At 40.0% G+C, this 17,909-nt stretch overlaps 1 long non-coding RNA gene across 1 annotated transcript in view; it reads right to left on the bottom strand.

The window, feature by feature from the left end:
- Positions 1-6,060: 6,060 nt before the first annotated feature.
- LOC135183702 (uncharacterized) overlaps positions 6,061-17,909 on the bottom strand; it is a 152,825-nt gene continuing 140,976 nt past the window's right edge. Inside the window, exon 3 of the long non-coding RNA XR_010305667.1 lies at positions 6,061-6,409. This is a non-coding gene — a long non-coding RNA (uncharacterized LOC135183702). The remainder of the gene's footprint in view (positions 6,410-17,909) is intronic.

Below are 17,909 nucleotides of genomic sequence, written 5' to 3'. Positions count from 1 at the left end.
AGGCATCTGTCATTACCCCAGCTGGTGTTTCAGCAGCTTCGCAGGCCTTTCACTTTCATCCCTCATACACCATGATCTTAACCTCGGAACCAGCACCATTTGAAAGAACTAAACTTATTATTATTGGCAGTGCTGTTATCACCACCTTTTGCCTTGTTTTTTTTTTTTTTTTTTTTTTTTTTTTTTTTTTTTTTTTGTGGCACATCTTGGTTCCAAAGGACAACAACGTGGCTCTTTCTGTGCAGCCCCATGGACACCAGCACCAGCTGCACATCCCCCACAAGGACACAAAGCCCACTTCTCCATTCCCACACCAGACCCCTCTCTATCCCTTAAATCACCTCTGTTAGCATGCATACTTTTGCGTAATGTATTTTGATTCATCCTTGCCAAGAGCTCTGTTAAAAGAATGCCTGCCCTGTGGAGAATGTCGTCCCATCTCATTCTTTCCTTCTCTTTCTCCACAAAGAATCAGACACAGTTGAGATCTATCACCACCCTATCATTAATTTAACAGAAGTGTATTTTTGATCACCCATGATACAGAATTTTACAGGAAGGTATGAAATGTGTTGCAAAAATATATGGAGTGCTGTAAAATTTCCCATCTAACGCTGTATTAAACTGGTTTAAGTATACATATTCGAAGCCCCTGCAGACAGCTTTTAAGGCAAACAACTTTAGGAGCTTGTTGTGTGATACTTTCTTTGTAAATGCAGCTTTCCCCCACATACTCAGCTTCTACTTGTGCCCCCAGAGCACAAAGACACACAGTCCACCAACAATCTCTGTCCACTCAGTCCTTTCCTTTTTTAAGGTGCACGACTTCACTGCAACAACCCCTAAAGTCACTTTTACAGTATCACAGTATCACCACGGTTGGAAGAGACCTCATAGATCATCAAGTCCAACTCTTTACCACAGAGCTCAAGGCTAGACCATGGCACCAAGTGCCACGTCCAATCCTGCCTTGAACAGCTCCAGGGACGGCGACTCCACCACCTCCCCGGGCAGCCCATTCCAGTGTCCAATGACTCTCTCAGTGAAGAAGTGGCAACTTCCTGTTCTTCTGCAATCCCTATAGATCAAAGGCATGGCAACAGGGAAACTTGCTAAAATTCAAAAAATCACCTGCATAAATTGCCATGTCCTCAGTTCTGAGGCCAATCACAAATAGTCTCACAAGTTTTCCTGGTGTGACTTCCTAAATCTACAAGGAGTTTGGCCCTCTGAGTTTTCCCATGCACATACACAAATCAAATTCACATGTATAAAACTAACCTATCAATTGCGTCCCTTAACTATATGTTTCATATGATAAAATCTCTGTTCTTATCAGTGACAGCAAATGGACATTTTTTTTTTTTTGTGAGGATTTCTAAACACAATTAATCCAGGTTTAGACAGTTACATAAACCTCTGGATTCAGGCAGAAAATCCAGACAAAAATAAACCATATTTTTCTTGCCCTGAGGTCATACAGTCCTTCAAGAGTGCTCAGGATGCTGCTCTGAATGTTCATTTTTCTTTCTCTCTTTACCTTAGGCCACCTTTTCTTGTCCCACAGTTGAAAGAACTAGCTAAGAAAGTATGTTTGGACTCTTTTATCATCTCTGAATTTCTGTGCACTGCTCTCCAAGTTTTCTTAATCCTTTCTTAAAGACCAATATTGTTTCCATAGAAGCAGCTGTGTGACTGAACACCAAGCATTTTTGCTGCCTACGAAGAACCTTTCCAGGATCCAACAGTTCATGGTATAAACTGGGATTATTGGCTCTGTAGAATCATGGAATCGTTAAGGTTTGAAAAAAATCTCTAAGATCACCAATCCAGCCAGCAACCCAACACTACCATGACCAGTAAACCATGTCCTAAAGTGCCATGTATACATGGTTTTTTAAAATACCTTCAGGGACAGTAACTCCACCATCTCTTTGGGCAATCTGTTCCAATTCCTGATCAGTTCCTTCAGCAAAGAAATTTTTCCTAATATCCAATCTAAACCTCCCCTGGTGCAACTTTTCCTTTTGCCCTTTCCCTAGTTACTTGAGTGAGGAGACCAACATCCACCTCACTCCCATCTCCTTTCAGGTAGTTGTAGAAAGCAATAAGCTCTCTCCTCAGCCTTCTCTTCTCCAAACTAATCAATCCTCATTCTCTCAGCCACTTCTCATAAGACTTGTTCTCCAGACTCTTTACTAGATTTGCTGCCTTTTGTAATGAGACTTTCCAAGTCATCAAAAGAGATTCACAAGGAGAAGCACATTTACTGCTGAATAAAACACAAATATATTTTGCAAATTACTGAAATTGTTTTTAAAAGGGTTAAATCTTCCTCCTTCACTCACATATGCCATGAAATGTGTTTACTAGCAATCCTGCTTTTTCTCTTAAGTTTCACCAAGGATGTTACTAAAGATGAAAAAAAAACATTAAAGTCTTAAGTCCTGAACCCTGAAGGTAAAGCAGACTGCTAACAAAAACCCAGTTCCAACTGAAAATGCCACTCCAGTTCCACTTTCAGTAAGGAGAGCATGCCTTTGATAACTGTTAGAAACCCAGTAATCATGGTGAAAGTTGGGGATCCAGCTTAGGCTACAAATAACTAATTTTTAAAGATGAGTAAAACAATTTCATATTGTTTACACTTGAAAAAAATACCCAGAAGTATCTCAGTTGTTCACTTTCTCTCTCTTGTTCAAGGTGTGTCAAGTGCAGTGTCGGGTGAGAACTGCAGAAGGGATCAATGCAGCCAGGCTGGTGAATAAGCACATCCACTGCTCACGTGCTCCATCACCACATTTACGAGGAAAATTTCATAACATCTGTATTCTTAAAACCTTATTAGGTATTCAGGACATGAGCTGGAATAAAATGATACTGTGCACTAATTAGGAGATCATTTACAAGTCCCAGACCTCTTTTCTCTCCAGTGACTCTTGGCAAACACAGATACCAGCCAGACTTCTTTTTCTGTGCTTCTACCCTTTATCTAACTTTGCCTTTCATGGGTTCAGCAATGTTTTGTTAATAGTGTCAAATTAGTAGAAAACCTGAGGTATAGAAATTTGACAATGATATAGCTGTCATGATGGTTCTACTTTTTTGCTTGTACCTACTCAGGCATAATTAGAATCAAATATCTACCTCTCAGCATTTCTCTTGGGTTCATCCAACTCTGAAAGCTCTGAGGCCATTAAGGCATATCAATTAGTAATGATTTTTTTTCAGCCCCCAGCAGCCACTGAAGCATACATTAAAGGTGATATCTGCAGTCAAAAATTTAATGTGCACAATTGAGAATATCTACTTTGATTAAGAGAATATTATCAGGGAAACTCATTTGCTTGAAGTTTTATATCAGGGCTATTAAAAACACTTTATTTGCTGAACAAATGTCCAATGAACACTCCCATATCTGTTAAGTAATATTAATTGCACACAGGTTTGGAAAACACAAGAATCATTAAAGGATAAATGAGGCTGTGCAATAGCCCAGAAGAGTTAATGTTATCACTTTCCACGGCACTTTTACAACCTTCTTAGTAAGACCATTTTTAACTGAGTCATCATGGCCTAAAGTTACTTTCATTTTTTTAGTATATCCATCCAATTGAGTAGATGTCACAGAGGGAGCTCATTACAAGCACCAGAATTAGAGGGCTGTCACATTCCTCGTTGCTAGGTTAAATCCATTCAGTCAGGACTGTTTGGAAAAGCAATCCTTTTCATGTTCATAGTCATTTCCAAGCCTGAGAGGTCACCTACCTCTTCTTTCAAATGCAACTCAAAAAATTAGTTACTCAAAGATCAGACTGCAAAGCAAATGTAATTAACAGTACAGACACATTTAGTATTAAGAGTGGCACTGGAGCAGAAAAAATCCTATATGCAGAAAGCAGGGATAGATATGCACTCCTTTCTAAACTGGTTTACAAATTGGGTTAGCTGCCTTAAAATCTGTACTGGTAATTCAAGATGTCTCAGTAAGTAATGGACTGAGAAAATGGTTCAGGCAATCCTGGCATCCATAAACCTTTTTCTGATAAACACAAATACAAAAAATATCTAATCTAAGATCACCACAAGTAGTAGAAAGGTTACCACAAGCTTTGAATCACACTTTGTGAGAGATAGAATTAAATATAAGAACAGAGGAAAACAGAATAAAACCACTGAGGTTGCCTCACAGTGAAGCTGGAAATTTTTTGCGTGCAATTGGAAATCTACCCTATATTTGCTGTTCAGTGGCTGTGTTCATGTTTTACTGTAGGTCTTGGCATGGCTCATCCTGGTGCATTTCTCAGCATATTAGTGGCAGTTACAACAGAAGGCTTCCTGAAAACAGGAACAGAAACCAAAGCCCTTAAAGGCTGGTGAACTTCCTTTATATTATGGCTTTGCAGGGTCTGTGAAGAGCTAATTCACTGAATTCAAAACTTCTGGACAATGTATTTTGGCTTTTCTACCTATATTTACTTAAACACGCATGGAAAATATCACAAAGTGATGAAATGCCGGGAGCAGAGCAAAATTACATGAAATTCTGGTAGTCAGCAAGCATGAGCCATGCTATGAAGACATAGATGCAATTGAATTTACCACTCCTTTGAGTGGCAGAGGCTCTGACTCCTCCTTAAATGATGTGACCTGTAATGATTTTTTTAATGCAAGCATGAGATTCGTTTCCAAGTTTTTATCCTACTGTTATGTCTGTAAAATTGTTTCCACTTGAATGTACTTGACATCAGTCATAAGTCATGAAACACTATGGAAATGCCATTCGCTTTTACCCTCAGCTGCTAAGAACCTTCTTGCAGTGTAGCTGACCTGATAACCACTTGAAACATTCACATAATGCTTTAATTATCTGTATAATCGCCCAACAAATCTGGCACCAGGTTTCTCAGCAGGAGTTTGCAGATTCCTTCTCAGATAGTTAATGCACTACTTACATGAGTCTTAAGGCTCAGTCTGCACACAAATCACATACCTGGCATGACTTTTTCAAATCAGGCTTAATTTCTTTTTTGTGTTTGTTTTCTTTTGGATATAAATAGCAGCTCTGGGGCAAATACATATAGTTTTCTATTCATGCACAAGTTTCTATACTAATGGAGATAATTTTTCTCTCCATATGGAAATCCATTTCAGCAGTTGTACTTGGTTTGGCCGAGATGGAATTAATTTTACAACACGTCAATGTTCTGGCCACTGCCGAGCAGTGCTCACACAGCATCAAGGCTGTGCTTTTCCAACATTTCCCTCCCAACAATAGGCTGAGGGATGGGTAAGACATTGGGAGGAGACACATCCAGGCCAGCTGATCCAAACCAGCCAAATGGGTATTCCATACTGTATGACATCAGTTCAGATGTAAAAGCCAAGTGAAAGATGGAAGTGTGGGGGCATTTATTGAAGCCATTTGTCCTCTGGAGCAATAGCTATGTGTATTGAAGCCTGCTTCAATACAGAGGGACATTATCTGCTGATGGGAAGTAGAGAACAGTATTTTTGTTTGCTTTTGCTTCCATGCATGGCCTTTGCTTTTGTTCTTGTCCTATTAAAGTGCTTCTACCTTGACTCACAGATCTCTTGTTTTATTTTCCCTCTCCCTTCTCCATTTAAGGGGAGTGACATCTGGCCCCCAGCCAGGGTCAAACCACCACATCAGTCAAGATATACAAGAAAGATGCCTTCGAGTATATGGCACCTCCCCACTTTCACCACTTTTCCCCTCCTGCTCAGTCACCACAGTCCTTCCTTCACTCTAAGCATGCCTGGCCAGCAGTGCCTGGCACACTTTTTGCCCCTCTTCTCCAGGAGTCACACGTTTAAACTCAAGGAATACTATGGAGTAGTGCCATAAGATGCAGAATTAAAGCACAGGTGGAAAACAGGTTTACAGCTTGAATTTTACAAGCCAGGATTTTTGGAAATTCTAAACTAAAATGAAATAAAACTTCAACAACCCCCTTTCTACTTCATTGTATTGCTTACACTTTGACATTAAAGTTTAATTCAAATCATGAGAAAAATATTTCCAAAACAGAGAAGAAATAGATTACAGTCAAAATGTCAATCTATCTGGCCTTATCTACACACATATGCATGCAAGACATATCTACCACCCAGGCGACAGTCTACACATTCACATTCCCTTTTGCAGCTATCAGCCAGGTTTGACCTTTGGTTCAGACCTGAAATCTCCCAACCTATTTGTTCTATCTTAAGAAGAGCAGCTTCTTCAAGGAAAAAGATGATAATGTATCTGCAAGGGCTGACTCTTTGTGCAGCTGGAAGGAGGAAGTGCCAGCAAAACAAATTGCTCCTGTTCAAACCCATCAATTCAAAACAAGCATCTGGAAAACTTGACAAGAATACTCAGATGACCCTTGTGTTCTGACACCTGGAAAAGAGAAAGCATTCTCCATGAGGGGAGAAGTGAGCTCAAACTTTTTGCCTAGAGAAACACATAGAACTGTTTGAAACATTTTGCTTCAAAGCGCATTAAATTAAATTTGCAGAGGAAAGTATGATTCGTGCAGGTAGCTATGCATATGCTTCAAATTTGTTCTCAACACCACCAGAAGCAGGCCATGGAGACAAGGAGGCTGCAAATTCCATTCTCTCATGAACATCTATTGCTGTTACAGAGCATTCCCTCCCTTATGAGATGATCTTTAGTCCCTCCTGAACTCATCACATCAGCTTTGTTGCCCTTCTCTGGACACATTCCAGCATCTCAACATCTCTCTTGAATTGAGGAGCCCTGAACTGGACACAGTACTCAAGGTGTGTCCTGACCAGTGCTGAGTACAGGGGAAGAATAACCTCCCTTGTCCTACTGGCCACACTGTTCCTGATACAGGCCACCTGGGCACACTGCTGCCTCATCTTTAGCCTACTATCTACCAGTACTCCCAGGTACCCTTCTTCCTGGCTGCTCTCCAGCTACTCTGTCCCCAGCCTGTAGCACTGCTTGGGGTTGTTGTGGCCAAAGTGTCGAACCCTGTACTTGGCCTTGTTAAATCTCATCCCATTGGCCTCTGCCCACCCATCCAGCCTGTCTAAGTCCCTATGCAGGGCTCTCCTACCCTCCAACAGATCAACACCTGCTCCTAGCTTGGTGTCATCTGCAAACTTACTGATGCTGGAATCAATCCCCTCATCCAGATCATCAATAAAGATGTTGACCAGGACTGGGCCCAGCACTGATCCTTGGGGATCAATGAATTCTCCCCACTTAGAGTTTCCTGACTTTTGACTCTGCAGATGAGGCATCTGTCTACCTCATTGACATATCTTAAGCTTGTTCAAAACCACTTCTAGAATCCCAGAGTCCAAATACTTTTGCTTCTGCACTGCTGCCCCACAGACTCCTCTTACTACTCTGGACCCAGACTGGTCCACAAGTCTGGTTGTTACTGTACATGAAGGATGTGTGAAACAGTCCAGTTTACACATATCCTGAACTGCTCTGCAGGAGGAAATAAAGGGAAATTGAGCAACCAGATCCATGCTCCCACTCGGCTCAGGAGTGCTGTTCTTCAGATCTCTTCCTGGGAAAATCATTCTGAACTTGTCTTCTTACTAGAAGATACTCATACAATTAATGTTTTGGTCTCAGTTTATTCTTTTAGATAAAACTTGATAATTGCCCCACATTTTCTTACTGAGGTAGGTGAAAAGACCACCCTCTAGAAAGCACAGCTCTACTTAAATATTTAAACCCTGCCACAAATCCCAAGTCCTCCTCAAGGTGGAGGTGGTCAAAAATCTTGCATTTATCTAAAAATGCCTTGGAAAAATATTTTCAAATGTTTGGTCTGGTGTGTTGCAAAATCAAAGGCATAAGCCTCACTACTTTGCAGGCATCTGTACAGCAGAAATAGCAAGGTTTCTCTAAATTACTTGTGCTTTATCAAGGAAGAAAAAAAGAAAAAGAAAGGCTTCAAATTGGTTGTGATCAAAAGTAACTGTGTTTGGAAACACTCAATAATGCATTCGGTGTTGAAAACAGCAAAGAACTGACAGTTCACATATAGCAGCAAACACTGGACCTTATTTTTTGTGTCACAAGAAAAATTAACCAAGTTATATTAGAAAATGGGTCACAACAGGATTTGTGATAAACACTATACACAATATCAGCTGCTTGTACAGAGCACACACACAGCTGACACACACAGAGTTTGCTGGCTTACGCCTTACTTCTGCTATTCTAAATTGATTTACAGCCCCATGTGAGACTCACAGAAGAGCCCTAGGCAACTCTATCCTGCTCACAGACTATTTGCAACACTATGAATTTCTCAATTTGCCCGTTTAAAAACATTTTCCCTTTTCCTTCCTTTCAATAACAGATTTCTGGAGGGAGTAGGGCGAGAGAGATGAGAAGAGAGATTTAATGGTTACATAACTTGAGACACAAACAAGTATATCACCTTCTCCTACTCCTGATCCTAGACAAACTGCTATGTGTCTGGGGGAATCATTGCTGCCCACTCACCTGCCCTAATAAATGCCGATATCTGTGACCAGCATCAGCATCCTGACCACATGAGCATGATGTCACAAACACAAGCGTGAAATGAATCACTAACTTTAATGTGACTTCAATTAGAAAAAAATATCTGCTTTTATTAAGCCAGAAGAGTTATAAAACCAGGCAATTTGTGTTTATACACATGGGAAAAGCCTCAAAAGTGAGGCAAGATTGGTATATAAAGGAGTTGTTTATTAACTCACCCCCAGCACAGCATTCTGACACATGTGGATAATTATCCATCTTCCAGTCAAGAAATTAGGTGCAGAAAACTGGCACAGGAGGCCCCAAGGTGGCGCAGGAAATTAGAAACAGAACAAGAACCAGAATTTGCTATTCTCTTCCTAATAAGCCACATTGCTCCCCTTCATCACTGCTTTTATTTTACTTCTCTAATGGGAAAATGGCTATGGAGGACTTTTTCCACCAGGCAATGAGCATCTGGAGACCAAGTACTAAATTCACAATCATTTGTTCTCCAATATGCTTTGCTGTTGTTACATAACAGAAGCTCAGAGCTGACTGTGGTCCTGTATCTGCCTGCTTCTCTTCCTTTTAGGCACTAATTTTAGACCACCTGATGAAATGGGCATGAACCTCTACTCCTCCTCAGAGCGTTGGCTGGACTGGTGAGTATTACAAATATGTATTTATTTTATTGTTTCCTCTTGACATTCTGAACATTACTCCTTCATTTCCACTTTCCACAAATAAGAGTTGATGAGATGTGACAAGGGATTAATACTGGTAGCAAATATTCATTTTGCTAAGATCATTTGCAAGACTTGGTGGCAAGCGCAACAAAAGACACTGTTCTCCACTGCTGCCCCATTCTCAGCTGCTGGCTGTCTCACACCACCCTGCAGAGATGCCACACAAGCTGCTTGAACTACCATTCTTTCAAACAAAACCAAAATACCTTTCCTTTTCCTTCTTCCTCAAAGATTGATTCATTTCTTTAGTCCATAGTCTGATTCACCACAGACACAAAATTAACAAAGTGTCACATATTACTTTTGACAGTAAAACTTCACAGCATACTATCAACTTCCATCCCAGCTCTGCAAACCCAACTTGTGCTAATTGCTTTGACAGGTTAGGCACAAAAGAGCAACTGATGAAGTCCATCTGCTGAGGACGGCATAATTTTGGAAGCAGGGACCTGCAGCATCCAGCCTGGGGCATGTCCCACCTATATCACACCATGCAGCCACTGAGTCACCTGCCCACCAAGTACTACCATTTGAATTACCTTCAGATTGCATTAGTAGCCTCTAAAACACTCTCTTGCTCTTCCATTAAAGAACCCCTTCTGTCTGTCTACAAAACAACCCTTTGATACAGAAAGAAGTAACAAATCAGATGCAACTGCCAATTTTCCCTTTGCAGTTAGTCATGTGAGAAAGACACCGATGGTTAAGATGAAAAGCCTTTTTTCTGTGAGTCATAAATTTTGAATAAAAAACTGCAATATTTCAGGACTGTGGGGTTTGGGAACAAAATTACAGTTAATCATAACATCGTGGAATAATTTATGGTGGAAGAGACCTGTGGAGGTTGTCTTGTGCAACCCCAAGGCAGGCCAACTTTTACCAGTCTGGTCAAACCTTACTCAGAGCCTTTTCACACAGCTTTCCAAAACATCTGGTCTAGTTTGCACATTTTTTTTCATTACAAATTACTTTTTCTACAGAACACATGCAATAGCAAATTGAAAAGTAGACCTATAGAGGCTACTTGAAAGGCTAAAGACTCTTATCACAATGTCTAATTTGAAAACATTATCAATATGGTAAGTTTAGGAGGTTTTATAATTTATTGTATATAATATATATTTTATATATAACATATATTATATATTTTATTATTATTCAATCAGAATAAAGCATATGCAAATATTCCAGAAGATTCATTGCTCAAGAAATATCAGAAATAATTTGGATCTGGAGAGAAAATAAGCAGACAAGAGGACAGAATCTGATACTTTTACCTTGAAGCTGAAGTTATGTTACTTCATGGGAAGTTACTTCTTCTTCATGGGAAGAATTTGCAACAGTGCATTCAAGATCTAACTTTTTCTTACTAATAAAAAAATAACTATGCATGGTAGCATTGACTTATCATCTAACTTTAGGCAAAGCTGTCTTTCAGTATCCCATGAGCTTTCCTTGATGAGGGTAAATCTTTTTCTTTCCTGATATATTTTTTTCTCATTATGACATTCATAAGGAAATAAATCACTTCTGCAAGCAATAGTCACCCTAAAGCTCTACCAGCACACTCACATGCACAGACTGGTCCATCATGGGTAGGGAAACTCTAGTAAGAGCTGCAGTTGGCCCTGGAGCCACAGACCATCTGCCAGGCTTAACCTGGACGGCGTTAAGACACTAGCATGGGTTGCTGTAGTGTAGGTCCTCACTGTAGAGGTCACACAGCAGCTGATGCCTTGCCCTAGGCACAGCCCTTCCTTGCTGCTCCACTACAGCCATTCTTGGGAAGGCAATCCAAACCTAAAACTGCTCCCCAGTCTTTCAGTAATAGTTGTTACATAGGTGAAAGTGGTTTATTTTTAACACATAGCTGCATTTGTATTACATAACAATCCCCATCTCCAATTATTTTTGTTGCAGCCACCACAAAAGCTGTTCTTGCTTTTCCTATCAATTAGACAAAGCAGGAGCTGTGTGCATCACATGCCTGTCCATACATTTCAAAGAGAGTAACTGAAGGGTAATTACGAAGTATCAGGTCACAAGGAAAGAGACTTGCCCTGGCCCAGTGCTGCACATGCACAGCACAGCCCTTTAGCAGCAGGAGGAGCTTACATGCAATAAGCCAAGGACTGCAAATCACTGAATGTCAGGGGCTGGAAGGACTCCTGGAAATCTCCTAGTCTAATCCCCCTGCTAGAGTAGGTTCACCGAGAGCATGTTGCACAGGATAACATCTAGGCAGGTTTTGAATAACTTTGGAGATGGAGACTCTGCCACTTCTCTGCAAGCCTGTTCCAGTGCTGTGGTACCCTCAAAGTCAGGAAGTTCCTCCTCACATTTAGAAGGAACTTCTTATGTTCAAGTTTGTGCCCATTACCTCTTGTCCTGCCACTGGGGACCACTGAAAAAAAGCCTGGCCCCATCCTCCTAACACCTACCCCCCTTCAGTATTTATAAGCATTGATAAGATCCTTCTATCTCCACTTCTCCAGGCTACAAATCCCCAAGTCTCTCAGCCTTTCCTCATAATATAATTGTATAAGACAATGGTAAGAGTAAGGCAATGAACAGGAATTAGTGACAGCACCCCCACATTTCTCTGCACACTCCTCCCTCCTCCAAATGACACTAGAGGAATCACGATTTTTGGAAGAGCCCAAATGCCATGAGAGTCCAAGTGGAAAAAGAACACCTTTGGGAAAAAACCTCTTCATCCTTCTGTGCCTCAGTTTCTCATTTGTAAACTTGGGATACAACTGTTTCCCTTCTCTGGTTGGTAAACGCAGACAGAATTCTTTGGGCAAGAATTGTCTCTGGCAATACCTACTTACAATGCCTACATCTGAGACCCGGTGTAGATTGTGACCTCCAAGCATTTATTGTATTTACAAAATAAAAGAAAAATTATGGGGAGGGAAGGAGGAGGGAGGAAAGCTTTTTAGAATATAAGAAAGAAGTCAAATCCAACTAATTACCAAGAGCTTCCCACTAGGCTGACAGACTCCCACCGTGGACATACTCAGTGGTTGTTCTTTATTTCTGAGCTTTACTTTAATCCCTCCTCATTTCTCTTGTTTCATTTCCAGTCAGTTCAGGATCCTAATGTTTTTTGCCAACTTATTTTTAATGGGATTGTTAGCATCCAGGAAGCCTTGTCAAATAATCATTATACAACTACTTTTCAGGGACCCCTGCGGTTGCTTCCACTTGCTGTGCATTCCCCCTCTCCTTCTCCCCCCCCCCCCCCCCCCCCCCCCATTAGCAGGGGAGGTATTCTTCTCACTGAGAAAGTGTCAAATTAAAAATCCAGATCTTTGACCCTCTCCTGTGTGTTCATCCGAAGGTGTACCTGCTCTGGCTGGCTGGTGGTCCTTTTACATTATTACTTCGTCTTTGGCAATTCACATTTATACATTAGCCAATAAAAAGGCATTTGTAAAGCTTTTCTTGAGTAATAAATTGAAGACTGTCAGGTTCAGAAGAATCATAAACCTGCTGCTCTTCCTCAGCCAAGTGGAAGAAAGGCGTTTTTTCAAACGAGGCTTTTAGCCATTTCTAATTAAGGACATCTCACCAATTGCTCACCACCCACAGATTAGCCCTTTCAATGGCTATTGCTTTTCAGAAATGCTGAACAATATGTGTGTTGCTGAATCTCAGAGCTTTGCTCGTCTCTGCTGAAGATGCTGCTTCACCTGCAGTATCTTCCTATTTTGGTATTTAATGCCATGAAGTTTACACCACAGCCATTTGCTTTTCACCTAGTTTCCCAGTATTTCCAGTTTTCTATATGAAGGAAAAAAATCAGCGTTGCTTCCTATATATTTTTTTTATGGCCAGAAATTTCAAGGGGCCCAAATCCTTTTAAACTGAGGTGTAAAAATATAGAGCTTGACCAATGCTTCAAAAGAGCTTAGGTCCCAGAAGGTGCCATTGGAGGCTGGCAAACTATGGTGGAATATGGGTTTTGAGGTATTCAGCAAGTTCGTGAGTTATTTTTCTCTCAGCAGCTGGACCCACATTTACTATCACAGGTAGCTTTGCATGAGAGAGAGATTTTGGCAAATGGGTCATATGCATTGCCATCTGGCACAGAACTTCCTCAAGTGGAACTTCTCTTTCCTATCTGGTGCATCAGAAAGGAGAGTTCCAAGGTCTCTGGCTGCTACTTACTGAAATAGTGATCCCCAATCCAGGTGTTTTACCCTTTTTGAAACCGTTGTGAGATTTGTTGTTCTGGTTTCAAAATAACACTAAGGAAAATCACCTGATTCGCAGCAGTAACATGAAATCTCTAGAAGTTTCAAGAAGAAATCCAGGAAATCAAGAATGTAGAGCCAAAGTCTACCCTTCCAGTAACTGCCCTCCCGCTAGCCCTGTCCCATTAAAGAAGGCAGTTTCCAGAGCTGTTATTTTGAACATGTTTTAACTTTTCCGAGTTTCTTATTTCAGTGGGGAAGGCATGTTAGATTCCTGACTCTGGATACCTTTTGTGAATCAACTGAAAACTGTGGCAGCATACAATTGCCTGTTTGTTTTGTTGGGGTTTGTTGTTGTTGATTGGTTAGTTTGTCAGGGTTTTTTTAATCTTCTTAGGCCTACTTAACTGGAAAACAAACAAACAAAGACAAACAAGCAAACAAAAACAGCATGAATGTGTTACTTCATGTATTTGGTGTGGTGCTTTTACAGGGACTCAGGGAGAATCTGCTTCTTCCCCGAGACAGTAAATATGTTGGCAGACACCCATTTTTGGCACTGTACTAGTTGCATTTTTCTGGCAGAGTCAAATGTTGATGAGAACAACATAACAATCTGCTTGAAGACAGTTGTCCTTTACAAAGAGGATAAATCCATCATGGAAAGGGTCAACAGCCATGTTTTAGAAAGGAAATGTGTTGGTTTTCCCTCATGGCCCAACCCAGGCAGAATTAAATTAAGTCTACATACAGCTGTTCTACCTTCAAAGCAGCTGAACCATCTTGAGACCAATTTAAGGTGGGAACCTGGCTAAGTCACAAAAACACCTTTGTGTGCCTGGTTGTTCCTAGCAGGTCACATTACTGTACATGCAAATGGAATTATTTATATTCACATCAGGTTTCAAATAATTAGAGATTTACCTTGATTTTTCAGCATTCAAAATCTGAGAAACCAAGATTCCTCCAAGCTTGCTACAGGAAGGAAGGTCTGCTTGCATTTTGTAGCCCTAGGTAGCGCACGCTGCCTTATGCCAGGGCTTCCACTGAATTATGTGCCTTATCAGTCCAGCAGAGGTGCAGATAACTATGCTCAGAGGAGAATGTGTATAGTCTACTTCAAGGACATGTTTCAAGGTGTATTTGTGGGTAATGGCAATATAAAATAATGCACAGAATTATACTCTTGACAAACTTCACCTCTTTTTGTATTGGTGAGTTGCTTGTGAACCACCCTGATTACTATGAATTTACTTTGTTCATATATAGTTCCCAATTAGTTTCAATGAATAATTTTAGCTGTAAACAATTGATAGCTATGAATGTTTGCCATTCATTACTGATGTGGTAAGACTGGTCACTAGGGGTATATGTTATTGTTTCTGCATTTTTATTGGACAACTGTTTTAAAGATGAGAATAATGAATCTTAATATTAACAGAGTGAAGAATACTGAATCCAAGTGACAATTGTCAAACAAAAAAGACAAAAACATTTCTGTTCACATTCTTGACTTGGAGATGGCAGATTCCAAGAATTTACATGTTGTAATTAGTACAGCCTTGCAAACAACAAAAAAAAATGTTGTTCATAAAAGTATTCTCAAACCACTATCTTTAAGTACTGTTTAAAAATATATAGTGCCAGACATCATACAGCAGTCTTTTAAGTGTGGCAGCTCTTGTTTTAAATGCTACTAAAACTTATGTAGAAAGCAGAATTTGGTAATAGTTCTGAGTACCTAGAAATGCACTAATGAGTCTTTGAAGAAATAGCTCTTTGTGACTGTTTATTACAACAACTTCACAAGAGGATTGCCATCTTGCATAATTTAGCAACAACGCTGTTAAACCTTGTGAAGCAAGCAAGTGAAAATACTTAAAGGATTTTTTTATACATAGTGTCTATGTTAACACTGTTAGGAATTAAAACTGTAACAAGTAAACTATCTGTTAAGGATATCCATGTTCCACGATTCAGTTGCAGAAGCCATGGTACAGATCTTGGAACTATGACTAGTTTTTATTTGATTTAGACCTTCTTGATGTAACCATGTCAGCCTGTTGAACCTGATTTTGTGTGTTCTCCTTTTACATGGAGTGTTTCTGTCAATGAGCTATGCTAAAGAATGAGCTTCATGAAGAACTCTACACTAGACATCAAGATGTAAATCAAGCACTCAAAAACTGGAAATGCCACTGATCCTACTATTTTATTCCTCACTAAAGCTTCCTGTCCAATCTGCCTGTTTTGTCAAAGAGCTTAAACCAGAAATAGGATGTGTCTGGTAACATGAAACATAGAAAGCCAATGACATTTATAATCACCCAGCACCATCAGCTCAGCTAACTTGTGCCAAAAGATGCTAGTCTGTGTGTAACAATGGGAAATGTGCACTGTAAAGAGGATGTCAGCATTGATGCTACCTTGACCAGAACATGGGTTACCAGATGAATTTTTAATCTGAGAATTACAAGCAAAATGCAGCCATAAAATACAAAATTCCAGCTAAATTTAAGAGAAGCAGTGAAGAGAACACCTAGAGGACATCTTATCAATGCTTATAAATATCTAAAGAGCAGGTGTCAGTAGAATGAGGCCAGTCTCTTTTCAGTAGTGCCAAGTGGTAGGACAAGGGCAACAGGCACAAATGGGAACCCAGGAAGTCCTTTCACTTTGAGAATGATGGAGTATATAGAACAGACTGCCCAGAAAAGTTGTGGAGACTTTCAAAACCCACATGGACATTGTGCTTCTGGACAGCCTGCTCTGAGTGACCCTGCTTTAGCATGGGGATTGGAATAGATTATCCCCAGAGGCCACTTTCATCTTCCACAATTCTGTGGCTCAGCTTCTGAGTGGCTAAACGAATGTGAAAGCAGCAACTTAAGAGTAGTCAAGATGGATGAAAATAACTATTTCAGTTAAATGATACCACCTTCACCACTCAAATTATGACCTAAAGTCAAGCTTTAAAACCAGACAACTCTGCAGTAGATAGGCTGTTCTGTTAAACAAGAACTTGAAAAAAAATGCTAATATGCTTTAAATGCAAAGAACATCAAATCATAGTAGGAGGACAACAAGAGAAGATTTTAATAGAATTTCTGAAAAAATATAGAGGGAAGAGTTGGTGAATGAAGGGCATCATTAGGAATTAGGTGTAATTCCAAACATTTTTTAATTAAACACACTACAGTCCAACAAACTGAACAAGGACCCCAGGAGTTCACTTGCTGGACATGCAGCTGGGATTTGCCCTAACACTAGGACAAGTACCACATAATAAGTCAAGAGAAGATTAGACATTTTCAGCAGATATCCATGTGGGAAACCTGACAAACAGGGCCCAGTGCCACACACTGAAGAAAATCAAAACTGAACATCTGTTCATTAACTGATTTCTGTCCATCATGTGCACTGAATAAGACTGGAGTTCAGTGTCAACATAGGAAATGCTTATTTAATTAAAATCTCATCATCAGAGGCACAGCATTGCACAAGCACCCCTGACTGTCTCTTAGGGAAAGAAAAAAAAATATATATATATAGTATAAAACCAGTAAAATCCTTTTCATATACTTATGTACACAGTTCTTATACACAAAGCCTTGTGCTGTAATAGGAGATCTGAGCTGGGAAAGAACCAAAAATGAATTTTCACAAAGTTTGAATGTTGCAACCTTCACCAGCAAAAAGCTTAATTTTACATCTTTCTATAAAACCATCCATGTCACTGATTTCATCTAAAAGGTAAGATTAGGTAATACAAGGATAAAGTAAAGCTTTGATGTTTAGACTTTAGGTCTGGTTGCCACAAGCACTGTAAATTGGTTCTTCAATAGAAAAAGGTGAATACAGACAATGGATTCATCCCTGAACAAGATGGGTAAACTCAAAGGTACCAATGTAAATGTACTTTGGCCATGTGAGGCAGATGGGCTATAGAAGAGTAGGACTTGTCATACAATAACAATCACAGATGCACCCTAATCAGCACTACACTTTAAACTTTTATCTCAAAGGCAACAAATGCATAAGCTGTGTTTGATTGCAATGAACATCCCTTGAGTTTATCACGTCCTAAAACTTGTTTCAAGGTTCTTCTGGAAAGGTTAAAATAAAATGGCATGCAGTGACTGCCTTGACATCCTTCAGGAAGGAAAAAAAATCAATAACAGGTATGATGAAGGGTCAAAAAATAAATGGATCCACTACTGGGCTAACCTGGAGGGTTTAAATCAAACTGACTATGTTTCATAAACAGTGAAGTCTCTGTCATCCCTGTATTTTACATGAACCTAGTTAATTACACTGCTGCTGAGAGCAAAGTGCTAATTACATCCTGGCAGAAAACCTAGGCATTACAGGATTGACACTGTGCATATTTCCTCTGGGCAATTTACCTTGAGGGTGCTGTAATCTAAACCTATGGCATTCCTGCCC

This window comes from Pogoniulus pusillus, chromosome 19 (assembly GCF_015220805.1).
Source record: "Pogoniulus pusillus isolate bPogPus1 chromosome 19, bPogPus1.pri, whole genome shotgun sequence".
NCBI classification, from domain to species: domain Eukaryota; kingdom Metazoa; phylum Chordata; class Aves; order Piciformes; family Lybiidae; genus Pogoniulus; species Pogoniulus pusillus.
This window is presented reverse-complemented; position numbering and strand designations above follow the sequence as displayed.